Raw genomic sequence first — 11,453 nt, forward strand, 5'->3', positions numbered from 1 at the left:
CAAAGCCCGGGAAGGGCAGCAACCAGGGCCAAGGACAAAAAGCCCAAAGTGGGGGAGGATCCAAAACTGAGGACTCAGAGTGCAAACAAGCAAGACAGGCTGGAGCCCGTAAGCCCAGGCCCAGTGCAGTGGGCTTAGGTTAACAGGGCCAGCTAGAGATGGGTGCCAGTAAAACTGAGCCCTGACAGGAGCGTAGAGGCCTGAAAAGGGCTGACTTAGTACCAGGGGCAAGGTGTCCCCACAGAAGCGACAACCAGTGGCATCTGTGAGGCAGGGGCATGGCTATAGGGGCAGACAGAGGACACAAATTAAGCCCTTAAGACAAGTGTGCCCTAGAGATGGACGGGCTGGAAGAGTCCCACCAAGCACCTGTGGGGCAGGTAGGGGTGACTGGGTCCCAGAGAGGATCGCCGATAGATAACAAAGTACGTCCTCCCTCAGAGACCCTGGCGCACGTTCCCTTTTTACAACCAAAACCCCCAATGAAGGCATGGCAGGGGAGAGGAAAGGACGGGTTCCTAAAGCGCCTGAGCAGGGCAGAAACCACGCAGCCATCGGGAGGTGTCAGGGCCAGCCCCGGGCTCGATCCTGTCACGGGGCCCTTTGGCAGCAGGAGTGTCAGCTTGTCTCTGCCCTTCCTAGTGACTGGCCCCCGCTCATAGCCCCAGCAGCACCCGCACACGCTCAGCCCGGTACTCACTCCTCAGGTAGGCGCAGTTAAAATGGCTGCACGTCCGGTTAGTGCTCCGGAGGACAAAGCTGTTTTCTCCGGCATCTCCTGGGAACACCTGGAATATCTCCTGGACAGGGATTAGCACTTCTTCCTCCTTCTCACGATATGAGAATTTACTGATATTAACTCCAAAGCAGGTGTGAATGGTGAAGAAGCAGCCAGTGCCTTTCCTAAATTTCTCAGCTACTTTTTTATTTAAAGACGAAGAGGCAAAATATCCAAACCTCATGCTATCAGATCCACTTTGCTCACAGCTAACACCACCGATTCCCCTGTACACTGGTGTTTTGTACGTCACGTTGCACCTCTTTCTCAGGAGCTGTAAAGCTCTTGTCAGGTAGTAATGAAAGGCTTTGAAATGGAAATCAGTGTTGTAGGTATCTAGAGACCTACCAGACTCCCGTACTGCCTGATTAAGAACCGGGTGGAACCCACCATCAGTGTAGGCTATAATTGCTCGTCCATGTTCTTCCTTAAAGCCCCTGGGGAGATCCCTGCCAATAGATTTATTCACCCTCATCCATTTTTCTTTTGATATTTTCCACACAGTTCTTAAACGTTGGTGCTTGTTCATCTCATCCTCCATCAATGCAGGGGCATCTTCTTCCATTTCCTCAGTACACCCAATGTACTGGTCATCAAAAGCATCAGGCATCATGGTGATCTCTGCAACTGGGGGAATAAAGCCAAGACAGATTGATGAAGTGGTTTTCTCTAGCGCTCAGCTGACCCCACCAGGTCACTGTTCCACACCAGGGCACATGCGTGGGAAAGGACAGCTCCTGCCCTGAAGGGATAGCACAGGCTAAATATGCAGGAGAAGCAAAGGGTGAGTGAGAGGCAAGGAACCCATTGTAAGTGGCCTGACCCTGTCTGACCTCAGTGCTTGTCCGAAACTGAGGATGGCACAAATGAAACAATCCCAAGTGTAACAGGCTTAGAAATGTTTAAAAACTGTGTACGTGCTTCAGGTGCTAGGCAGAGCGCCCCAACATGCCCCCAGCTTCAGGACTTGAGCGGGGGCATCAGAGCCAGTGTCGGTGAGTGCTGTCATTCCTGTTCCCTCCGCACCCTCCACCCGTGCGAGACCTGGGACACCAGAACTGGGAGGCAGGCAAATCCTGGGGGTGGAGAACGGGGGCTAGTGGGATTGGGACATGGGGGATTACCAGTCACGGCAGGTAGGGGGAGGGGGTCTCCCACCTATACGAAGAGGGGGCATTGCCTCCAGGTGCACCCTGAGTGCCCAGACTACCAGGAATAGCAGCATCCTGGGAACCCAGGTGCCCTGAGCACCCAGAGCATCAGGATCATCGGCATCCTGCATGGTCAGAGAGCTGGGAACAGTCACACCCTCCCCCGAGGGCTTCCTTTGGGAAGTGCCCAAAACTTCTTCCATTTCTACATCCCTATTTTCGCCCCTCTCTTTGCTCTGCCTCTCAGGCAGCTCACACTAGACATTATTCTTCCGACCTGTTCCACACAGCATGCAAATCATTGTGACTGTTCATCTCTCCCTGCATCAGTGTGGGAGCAGCAGGCAGAACTGCGAAAGCTTATCTCCAGCCTGGCAGCAGGAGGTTTTGTCCCACCCGTGGACAGACACAGAAATGATGTCTGGGGTGACTGAGCAATAGGGAGGGTGGGTGAGGAAGCCGGGAGCGCCGGGCAAGTGGTGTGGCGCTGTGGGGAGCAGGAGGGTAGATTGATGGCGGGGCATGGGATGGGACAGGGAGAAGAGAGGCCTGGGGGATGGAAAGCATGATCCAGGCCCTGGGGAATGAGAGGAGATCGCTGCCTTGGGTGTCAGAAGGAGCTGTATGAGTCCAGGAGGTTGGGAGTGGAGAGAGGCGGTCAGGAGGGCCTGGGAGAGGTGAGAGGAAGCCGTTGCATGGGTGCTGCCCCCAAGGCTGACATCCCGTTCTGTCCCAGCCATTGAAGTGGACACTCTTGGGTGTCTACCAAGAGACAGGGGCCTTATACTCCTGGACCTGTCACCCACCTTTTACTCTTTGGCAGAGGCCTTATGATCCTGGACACATTCAGATGACTCCAGCCACAGGCTGGTGGTGAGAAAGAGCCCATCAGTCTTTTTCCCAACAGCTAGGTGGCCAGATCCCTGGGTTTTAGCCTGCTGGGACTGGGACCTGGGCTTTCTGGCCTGCCATGACAGTGCTGTGACCATCCCAGCGCCGGCCAGACACTGCCCAGCCTCTTCTCCAGTGCTCCTTTGCAAGCTGCCCCGGGGAGCTACAGCAGGGAAGACGTGGGGCAGGAGGAGGAGAGCGATGGAGGGATGTGCAGCTTGGGGATGGGACCCTGGTTTCTCCCCTCCCTTTTTTTTCTCTGCTGACTGTTAGTGGCTCAGGTTGTGGAGGAGCACTGGAGCAAGGCCTGGGTCATGCCTGACCTGGGGCAATGTGCTGTGGAGAGCCACAGCTTCACACACCCCTGGTGAGGGAGGCAAATCCAGCTTCCTAGGTGAGGGCCCTGGGCTCTCAGCACCGGTGGGGAAAGAGAGGCACACGGTTTATGCCTGGTCCTGAGGCTAAGGCCGGTAGTCCTCGATACTGGACAAATATAATTTCAGGCATTGGTGGCCACAAGGCGTCCGAAAGGGGCACCCAGATGGGCTGTGGCCACAACTGCACATGCTGGCTCTGCATGACTACACCGTCAGGCAGAGTCCTCCACACGGGCAGGGCCCTGTGCCTGGGAATAGGCTTCCTCTGGGCACATAAGGACCAAAAGTGTCTTGCGGATGGGCAGACCATGGCCTTTTGGATGGCTGGGAGAGAACAGCATGGCACCCTGGGCCCGTGGCGGTAGCATGTTCTCGGCTTAAGGGGAAGTGCAATGGGAGGTGAAGCACAGGACAGGTAAGAGCTAAGGCTAAAGCTGACTGCATCTGACAGCTTCCTCCAAAAATGAACCCCCTGCCCCAAGGCAGGGGACGAGAAGGGCACAGACTGCACCAGGCGGGATGGCAGCCCAAGGCCGGGGGAACTGGTGCAGTGACAGCAGAGTACGTCACAGAATTAAAGGGAACAGCGTTACCTGGTAGATCTTGGCTCCATTTAGTGTCCAGAAACACAGGCAGAGGAGGATCCCCAGAGTCCACACCATTTCCACTGCTAACGAGGGGCTGGAGGGGAATCCGGTGGAGCAGTAACGGACCTGGGTGAGACCAAGCACAAATCCCCTTGTTGGTGCTTCCCTTGGCTGTGCCCCGTCAGGCCCAGGAACCAGGATTTCCTCTGCAGAAACTTCTCATTGCTTCGCTTGTGCCTGGGTCATGGTGTGTGTCTCACAACTTCAGGGACACCAGCGTGTCATTGGCACACGCCAGCTCTTCTGCCCTTTCCCAGCCAAACACTCCCTGCTTTTTCTGCCACGGCCCCTCCCTAGGCAGATTTCTTACTCCCTAGTTGTGTACCTGTTACAACACACAAATCTTAATGCTGAACTGACCCCATCGAGTCACATTTTCACAGTAGCCAGTTGGGACCCAAGGGTGCCTAGTGTGACTCATGCCGAGAATCAAAGAGCCATAGGGGACCTGGGCTGGATGGGACCTCCAGGGCTCATCTAGTCCAGTCCCCTGCTGGAGACAGGATGAGCCCTGCCCAAATTCACCCAGACAATCCAGAACTTGTGAATCTTCATAAAACTGCCATCAACCCTGCCGATATGGACCCAGCTCCAGCGGCAGAGCCAGCGGCGTGGGTGAGTGACACGAAGCCGCAGTGGTCGATGAGGCCATCGCTTCCCCTTCACTGATGGCCCATGTCCCCAGCAGGGCTCTGTAGGCTGAAACGTGGTGGTGGACCCTGAGCCCATGCCCACACCTGAATTCCTGGCCCCGCCAGGAGCCCGATGGGCCAGACCTGCCTGTCCATAGGGTCGTACCAATCCATTGCTCTGTGGGGTAGTGGGCTTCTCCTTCCTAAAATGAATCCTATTAATTAGTACACAGAGTCAAAGGGAAGCTGCCTTGAACAAAACAGCGAGGAGGGAGGGCTACCCCTTGTTACCAGCACAGAAATGAGGCCCTGAAGAGGGGAGACATGTTAAAGATCACCTGGGATTTCTGGGGCGGAGCAGAAAACCGAGCCCTTGTCTTCTGTGCACCAGTCCCTTGCACTGGGGCTCTAAGACCATTTCTCCCTCACTGTGGGGCAGACATCACATCTCCTTCCCAATGCCAGGGCAGCCTCGATTCATAGTCTCAGAGTTTCATAGATATTAGGGGCTGGAAGGGACTACAGATCATCGGGTCCAGCCCCACTGCTCTTGGGCAGGAGCCCCCTGCACAACCTGCCCCCTGCACGACGCAGAAATCCAGATGTGGTTCAGGGCATACCAGGACCCTGCACTGAAAGCAAGTGTTACAGCTGCAGCACTCTGTGTATTCGAGAGGACATGCTAAACCCTGAGTCCTGTGTCCTTTCTGCTACCACAGAGGCTTTCTCCAGGGCTCCCCAGTCTTTCCCAGCCTGCCTCCTATGACAAGTCCAGCAGAGCTGCGCTCCCGCATGCTCCAGTGCCTGCACTTCCCCAGGCCTTCCTGCACGGCTGGGGAAGGCGCGGTACAGTGAAGACAGCCCCAGCTCATCACCTCCCTCCATCTTCTTGGCTTCTGGGGTCAGTCCATGTCTAATATGCACTTTCCCTTATTGCCGTCCCAGAGCAATGCCCCAATCCCTCTGCTTCTGGAGCTCCAGCAGGCCAGGACTGCGAGCCTCTGCTCCCCTCCCCTCCCCTCCCCTCCCTTCTGACCTGGGCTGTAACTCCAACCCACAGGCAGAGTGACCACAACTTCTACTTTCTCCTGGGGAAACAGCTGAAACAGGAATAAAGGATGAGGTCCCAGGTCTGTGGCAAAGTTGCACTGGAGCTGCACATATGCGATGCGGGCAGGGTTTCTTCCCTGCTCAACCCCTTGTCAAGAGAAAAAAAAAGCAACAGAAATGGCAGATCCTGGACTAAACAGGCTTTTTTATTTCAAAGCCAGCTCTCAGCCCTCCAGTGGCCCCAAAGTGCTGGAGCGCTGGAGGGCTGAGCGCTGACTTTGAAACCAAAAAATGTTAGAGCACTCTCCTCAGGAAGCTCCTCCTTTCCTTCTTTCTTATTTGGTGAAAATCAACTTAATTAGAAAATCTTCTGTTCCAAAGAGGATGCTGGGTTGTGCTCACTCAGGCAACCTGGTCTTCTTTTTTAGCGCCCCCACCCCGAAAAGCGAAGACTGAAAACAGCAATGCGCCTTGCAGAAAAACATACAAATACCATGGAAAAAATCAAGGCCGACTCAGCAAAATGGACTAGAGCTCTGCTTTTGAAATAATCCTATTTGTATTCCTAGCGGGCTTAATACATAAAGAGCCAACGCCCTCAAGAAAACACAGCACTCAACGATGCAGGTGCTGAAGCTGAGGTTTCCCCTCAGCGCAGCCTATGAGTGGAGGCAACCTGTTTGGAGAATACATACGTTTTTCAGTGCTCAGGAACAGGCCAGCTTCTCTTTCTGGCCTCTGGTGTCCAAATGAACTGCTGAAGGTGCTGTGATGCTGCTTTCTTTTCTGACCAAGATAAAAGAAGCTTCTAACATGGTTAGCACCTCTAGAACAACCCCTTCCTTGTTGGTTTTTCTCTTAGAGACTGTGTGATGTTATTTCCTGCCCATCCCCGCTCCCACCCCAGCGGGTTTCTCCCGCAAGCCGTGGGGGTGCCAACACTGACCTTGCAGCTCCCTGCAGCCCTTCCCTTTATTGCAGAGCAGCCCCTGGCAGCAGAGGATCTCTGGGCCGAGAGGCACCTGCAGGACGGCTCCTCACTTGATGCTTCTGCTTGGCCCCTCCGGCTGTCTCTACCCAGCGGGTCTGTCCTGCTCCCAGGGGTCTTCTGGAGGAAACTAGACTTGGGCCCTTTCCAGCTGCTCCATGTCCCAACCTGAGGCCACTCACTTGCAATTAGTCATCTCTTTGCCCTGGGCTTGGGTCGATGCCCTCCTTCCAAGGGGATGAGGACCCCTCATTGGGCAGACAACAGTCATTCGCCTGGGACCATTCCCACTGCTGCGCAGGGTGAGGAACGAGCCTCACAAATGAGTGAGGGCAAGTGCAACAGAGCAGGGAGGGCAGAGCAACACCTCCTGGGCCCGCAGCAGCAGAGATGCTGCAGCAGGACCCACAGACGGACCTTCTTGGTCCCACAGCAAGCACCAGTGGGGTTGTGGAGGGGGTGGAGGGAGCTCACATGTCTAGAAATACCCTGTGCCAGGGGGAGGTGCTGGCTCCAGGCTTTGAAGAAGGGACCGTGTAGCCCAGCCATGCTCACCATGGCTGCAACGGAGACCTCCACGTGCCAGTGGCCAGAGGTCCCAGGCAAAGCGCCCGGATGTGCTGAACGCGCCGCACAGGGCTCATTCTAGTAAATGAACCTAGCTCCTTCCCTCAACCTTTCCTTGTACAACTGCATCCAACCCCTTCAATGCCCCCATCCTCCTCCTCCTCAGCACCTCCTGCTTCTCTACAGCCTGCCCAAAATGCAGGGCTGGAAGGAACTGAGGGTGACACAGGGCACGCTGGGGGTGGAAGGGGCTGGTGTGACCTGAGCAAACCTGAGCAAACATGGGTACAAGCCAAATGGGGGAGAAACAGGCTACAGAAACACGTGGGCCAGAAACGCCAGGACCCCAAGGCGCTGTCTCAAGTCACAGGCATGGCATGCCCTCGGGAGCTGGGTGCAGCCCTGCAGGCTCCAGTCTGCCCCAGTGCAGCAAACAGTGGGCAGCGCTGGAGTTCAGCCTGTCCCCGCATCTTCCCCAGGCAACCTGGGATGTAGAAAGCTATGGGACACTCTCTGCTGCCTCAGTTCCCATTGCCTTCACACCCCTCTGCATTCCCAGCAGCCCCTCCTGGCCCCTCATTGCCCTCCTCCCCCTCTGGCCCTGTCCAGGTGGTGAGTGAGGCCGAAAGTGCCCTCTGAGTGTGCGTAGCTGGAGGGTAGGAGACAATAACATGGGGTTGCAGATTCCCTTGAGCACAGGCAGTCACATCGCAGTATTAATGACAACACCCAGCTGCCTTTCAGTGCTTTGCAACCTTTTTATTGCCATCAAAAGCTGCCTCTGCAATTACAACCCAAGTGATTTAGGGCCTGTATGGTAATTTAGCACATGTACAGGGATTTAGGACCTGAACAGCTCCTCCTCTGGCAATTCAGGGAAATCCCAGCTGTAGCAAAATGAGCTTTTAGTTGTGCTTTCATACATAACAGCATGGCAGCAAAGGCAGTGCAAGCAGGTATCAGCTGAGCTCTCCGCCCGTTCCAGCTTTCCCTTTGCAGCACCGTGAGAAGAGCAGCGGAGCCGCGTGCCTTGCAAATACTCTCGGCATGATTTGCTTTGAGGATGAGAAGCGAATGCAATGAACACTTAGTGGGCACCAAACAGCTTGAGAGCAGCAGCGTTGGCCAGCAGAATGGATGCTCCAAACAGCAAAGGGCTCGTGTGATGCGGGAAGGTGATGTCTCTTCTTCCAGCTGTGATCAAGAGAAAAGCACATCAGGGAAGTCCTTGGGAAGCCTTTGATAGTGACAGCCATGCCCCAAATCCTGACTACTTCTAATGGGACAAGTCTATGCCCAAGGGGATTTATGCCCCCCAGCAGAAGACTCGCACTTGGCTGATATGAGGGACATTCACCCCTTTGGTGAAGATGTTTCAGCTCTCTTTGCCCTCATGTATAAATTATTGCATTTCACCCAGGACAGTCCAAGGAGGAGCAGGAACTTGAGCAATATGTGACAGGGTGCTCAGTGTGCCTGTTGCCTGTGGAGGAGGGAGGGCTCTAGAAGCAGCTCAGGCAGCAATCAGGGAAGACCCCTGACCAGAAGGGGCGGAGCTAGAGGTGTATATAAGCCAGGGCCTGAGGCAGGGAGCCAGTCTCACCTGGAAGCTGATGGGAAAGCAGCTCCTGAGCAGGCTGCAGAGGGAGTGACTCTGGATCACACCACATATGCTTGTGGATAAGCTGGTTTGGGGCTGGGAGTGCAGCCATAGGGCCAGGGAGCATCGGTGGTGTGTGGAAGTGACTAAGGAGAGGTAGGGAGGTCCCAAGGAGAGATGCAGGGAACGGGGAAGGACAGACTGCAGTGTTGACCATGTGTCTCACAGCAGTGGCTAAAGGGGGCAACTAGGAATTGGCCCCTGGTGCTAAATAGAAAGGAATAAGATCATGTAAATACAAGCAATAGGGAAAGGGGTAGGAAAGAAGGGGAGGGGAACTGTGGGGAGAGGCAAAGGTGAGGTGAAGAGATCAGCGGGGACAGAGGCCATGATCCCTGTATGAATGAGCCCTGAGCTGGTATCAATTGCAGACACACACGTCTGGGGCAGGACACTTCCAACTCCCTGCACTTTAGGGCACTGACCTCAGAGCAGCGAATCTTATATGGTGCTTTAAAAATGATGCGGGTGGGAAAATGAGGAACAAGAAGTCATCCCCACACTGGGTCAAAACCACAACTGGGCAATTTAAAAGCAGCCAGAGGCTGCACACTGCTCTCATCGTGACCCTCAACCCTCTGGTCCTCGGCTCTCCCACAGAGGTATGCAGTGAGGCACTCTCCTCTTGGGCACCTGGTGTTCCCAGCCCACACGTTTCTGCAGCCCATTTCTCCCCCACACGGCTTGTAATTGGCCCCATGTTCCCCAGAATTTGAGCACCAAGGCAAGCGAGGTTGGGATGGGGATTAACCCCCGCCGTCACCACCCCGCAGTGGGCACTGAGCTCAATGGACATGCCTGCCCCATGGCAGCAAAACATAGGGTTGAGATGAACCCTACAGGTGCTGCTCAAGCCTGAAACAACACAGGCAGCATGTAGGGGGCTGTATGGGGGGGCATGTGCCCCCCCCCGAGAGTGCTGGTGCCCCTCCTGACAGCAAATGCTCTATTTGGAAGAGGAGCATGGGGAACACTTGTGCCCCCCCTAAAACTGGATCCACCGGTGGCACATTGGTGCTTGGTGACTGGCCGCTAGGGGACCCCCTGCCCCTGGTCATACCACTCTGGTGCCCCCCGGACTAGGGAGGCACTAGTCACCCATACAAAATGATGTGACAGGCATCCCCGTGGCACCATGCTCCAGACCTAGATTTACAGCCTGCTCAGGGGTCCTGGGCTGCTTCTCCCCCTCTGTCCTGGGACTGACTTCTATTGTGTGCGACTCACTGCTTTAGCAACAGGATGAGCTCTGCCGCTGCACCACAGACACATCTGTGGCCTTCGTGTCAGATTGTGGGCAGGAAACATGTCTGTGCTGAGCAGAGTGGGGTGAGCTCTGGCAGCACAGCACTGCGACCAGTCTGCAAACTAGGACTGTCCAGCACCACGGCTGGAGGGGGGCTCTGGCCACGCCTAGCTCAGTCCTTCTCAACCTTGCTAGAGTCGAGGCTTCCCTCATATAATGCCAGCTCTTAGTTGTCACTGCTTTTTGGAAGATAGAAATATAAGAGAGATGTTTTTCTGTGGCATAAATTCAGAAAGACCACAGCAGGGGCTGAAGGCTGTTATCTCTCTTGACTGCTCTGTGGATTTTTTTTGCAAATGATGTTTTCACACCTACCAGTGCTAACATTGCCCTTGAAAGATCCCACACACAGACTAAAGAGATGAAATGAATTTGTGTGAGAAGAGGTTAAAGTCATTCAGGGGGGCTTAATTCTTCTCTGTCAGAGGGCATGTTAAATTTGCCCCCTCCCACCCCATTGGGAAAGTGGTGGTGGTGAGGGGGAGACAGGCAGGGGCAGGGGGAGGTGGCTCAGGCAGCTTCTGTGGCCTCAAACCTGGGATCAGGGCCAGACTCAGAGCTGAAGGACCCACCTTCCCCCCTCTCCCTCTGGCTTGCATGTGAATCCAAGACAAGGGGCTTTCTTCCTCATGTTGAATGCCAGCTGGGGGAGGAGGAGGTCATCTTGGATTCAGGTAAATACTGAAGTTGTTCTAAGGAAACACTGAGGTGTCTAGTAACTCTTGGTTTAACCCTGCAGGAAGGGGATGTACAATGAAAGACCACATACTTGCTCATAATGGCATTGATGTGCATGTAGCATCTCCTAATGAGCTGGATGCGTCCTCTGTCAGTGACACAAAGAACACTTGAAAGCCGTGGTTGGAAAGGCACGCCAGCATCACCTGCGGGGATGTGGGTCCAGGGGACCTGTGATATCAGATAGCTGAGGCTCACAGCACCCAGTATGAGGCAGAGGTCAGGGCAGGGCAGTGGGAGGCTTGTGCAGTGTGGGGGTGTGGGTAACAGTGAGGTGGGCCTGGAGAACAGGTGCTTCCATGGGGCCTGTCGGTCTTGCCTGTAGGAGTGGGGCCAGGGCTTGGAAGGAGCTGAAGGCCCAGAAGGACAATATCTGGAGACTTCAGGCCTGGAGAGCCCATGGGCTGCTACTGGCCCAGAGTGGGGTCAGGCTCTAAGGATGTAGCAACATCCCCAGTTTTTCTTTTTTTGTTAATTTTAAAATACATCCCCTCCCCTTCCCCAACCATTTCTGACTTTCTTTCTGTCCTCTCTGTCCCTTATAAGTGATTACAAGTCGTACTAGGTAAGCTAAGTTCTTATACCCCCTTATAGTAGCAAGCCCCCTTTATATTGTAAGTAGTGTTGTATTATGCCTGTACTGATTTTTACTATGTTATGTTTCTATT

The 11,453-nt window shown here is 54.7% G+C and overlaps 1 pseudogene across 1 annotated transcript; it reads right to left on the minus strand.

The window, feature by feature from the left end:
* Positions 1-6: 6 nt before the first annotated feature.
* Positions 7-6,352, minus strand: LOC149851653 (ecto-ADP-ribosyltransferase 5 pseudogene; annotated as a pseudogene). The gene is made up of 3 exons (XR_016439608.1): positions 6,222-6,352; positions 3,791-3,910; positions 7-1,405 (listed from the first exon to the last, which is right to left on the minus strand). The product of XR_016439608.1 is annotated as an ecto-ADP-ribosyltransferase 5 pseudogene (transcript).
* Positions 6,353-11,453: the final 5,101 nt, after the last annotated feature.

The sequence above is a fragment of the Crocodylus siamensis genome, unplaced genomic scaffold (assembly GCF_052110815.1).
Source record: "Crocodylus siamensis isolate JL-2025a unplaced genomic scaffold, ASM5211081v1 HiC_scaffold_583, whole genome shotgun sequence".
In the NCBI taxonomy this organism is placed as follows: Eukaryota; Metazoa; Chordata; order Crocodylia; family Crocodylidae; genus Crocodylus; species Crocodylus siamensis.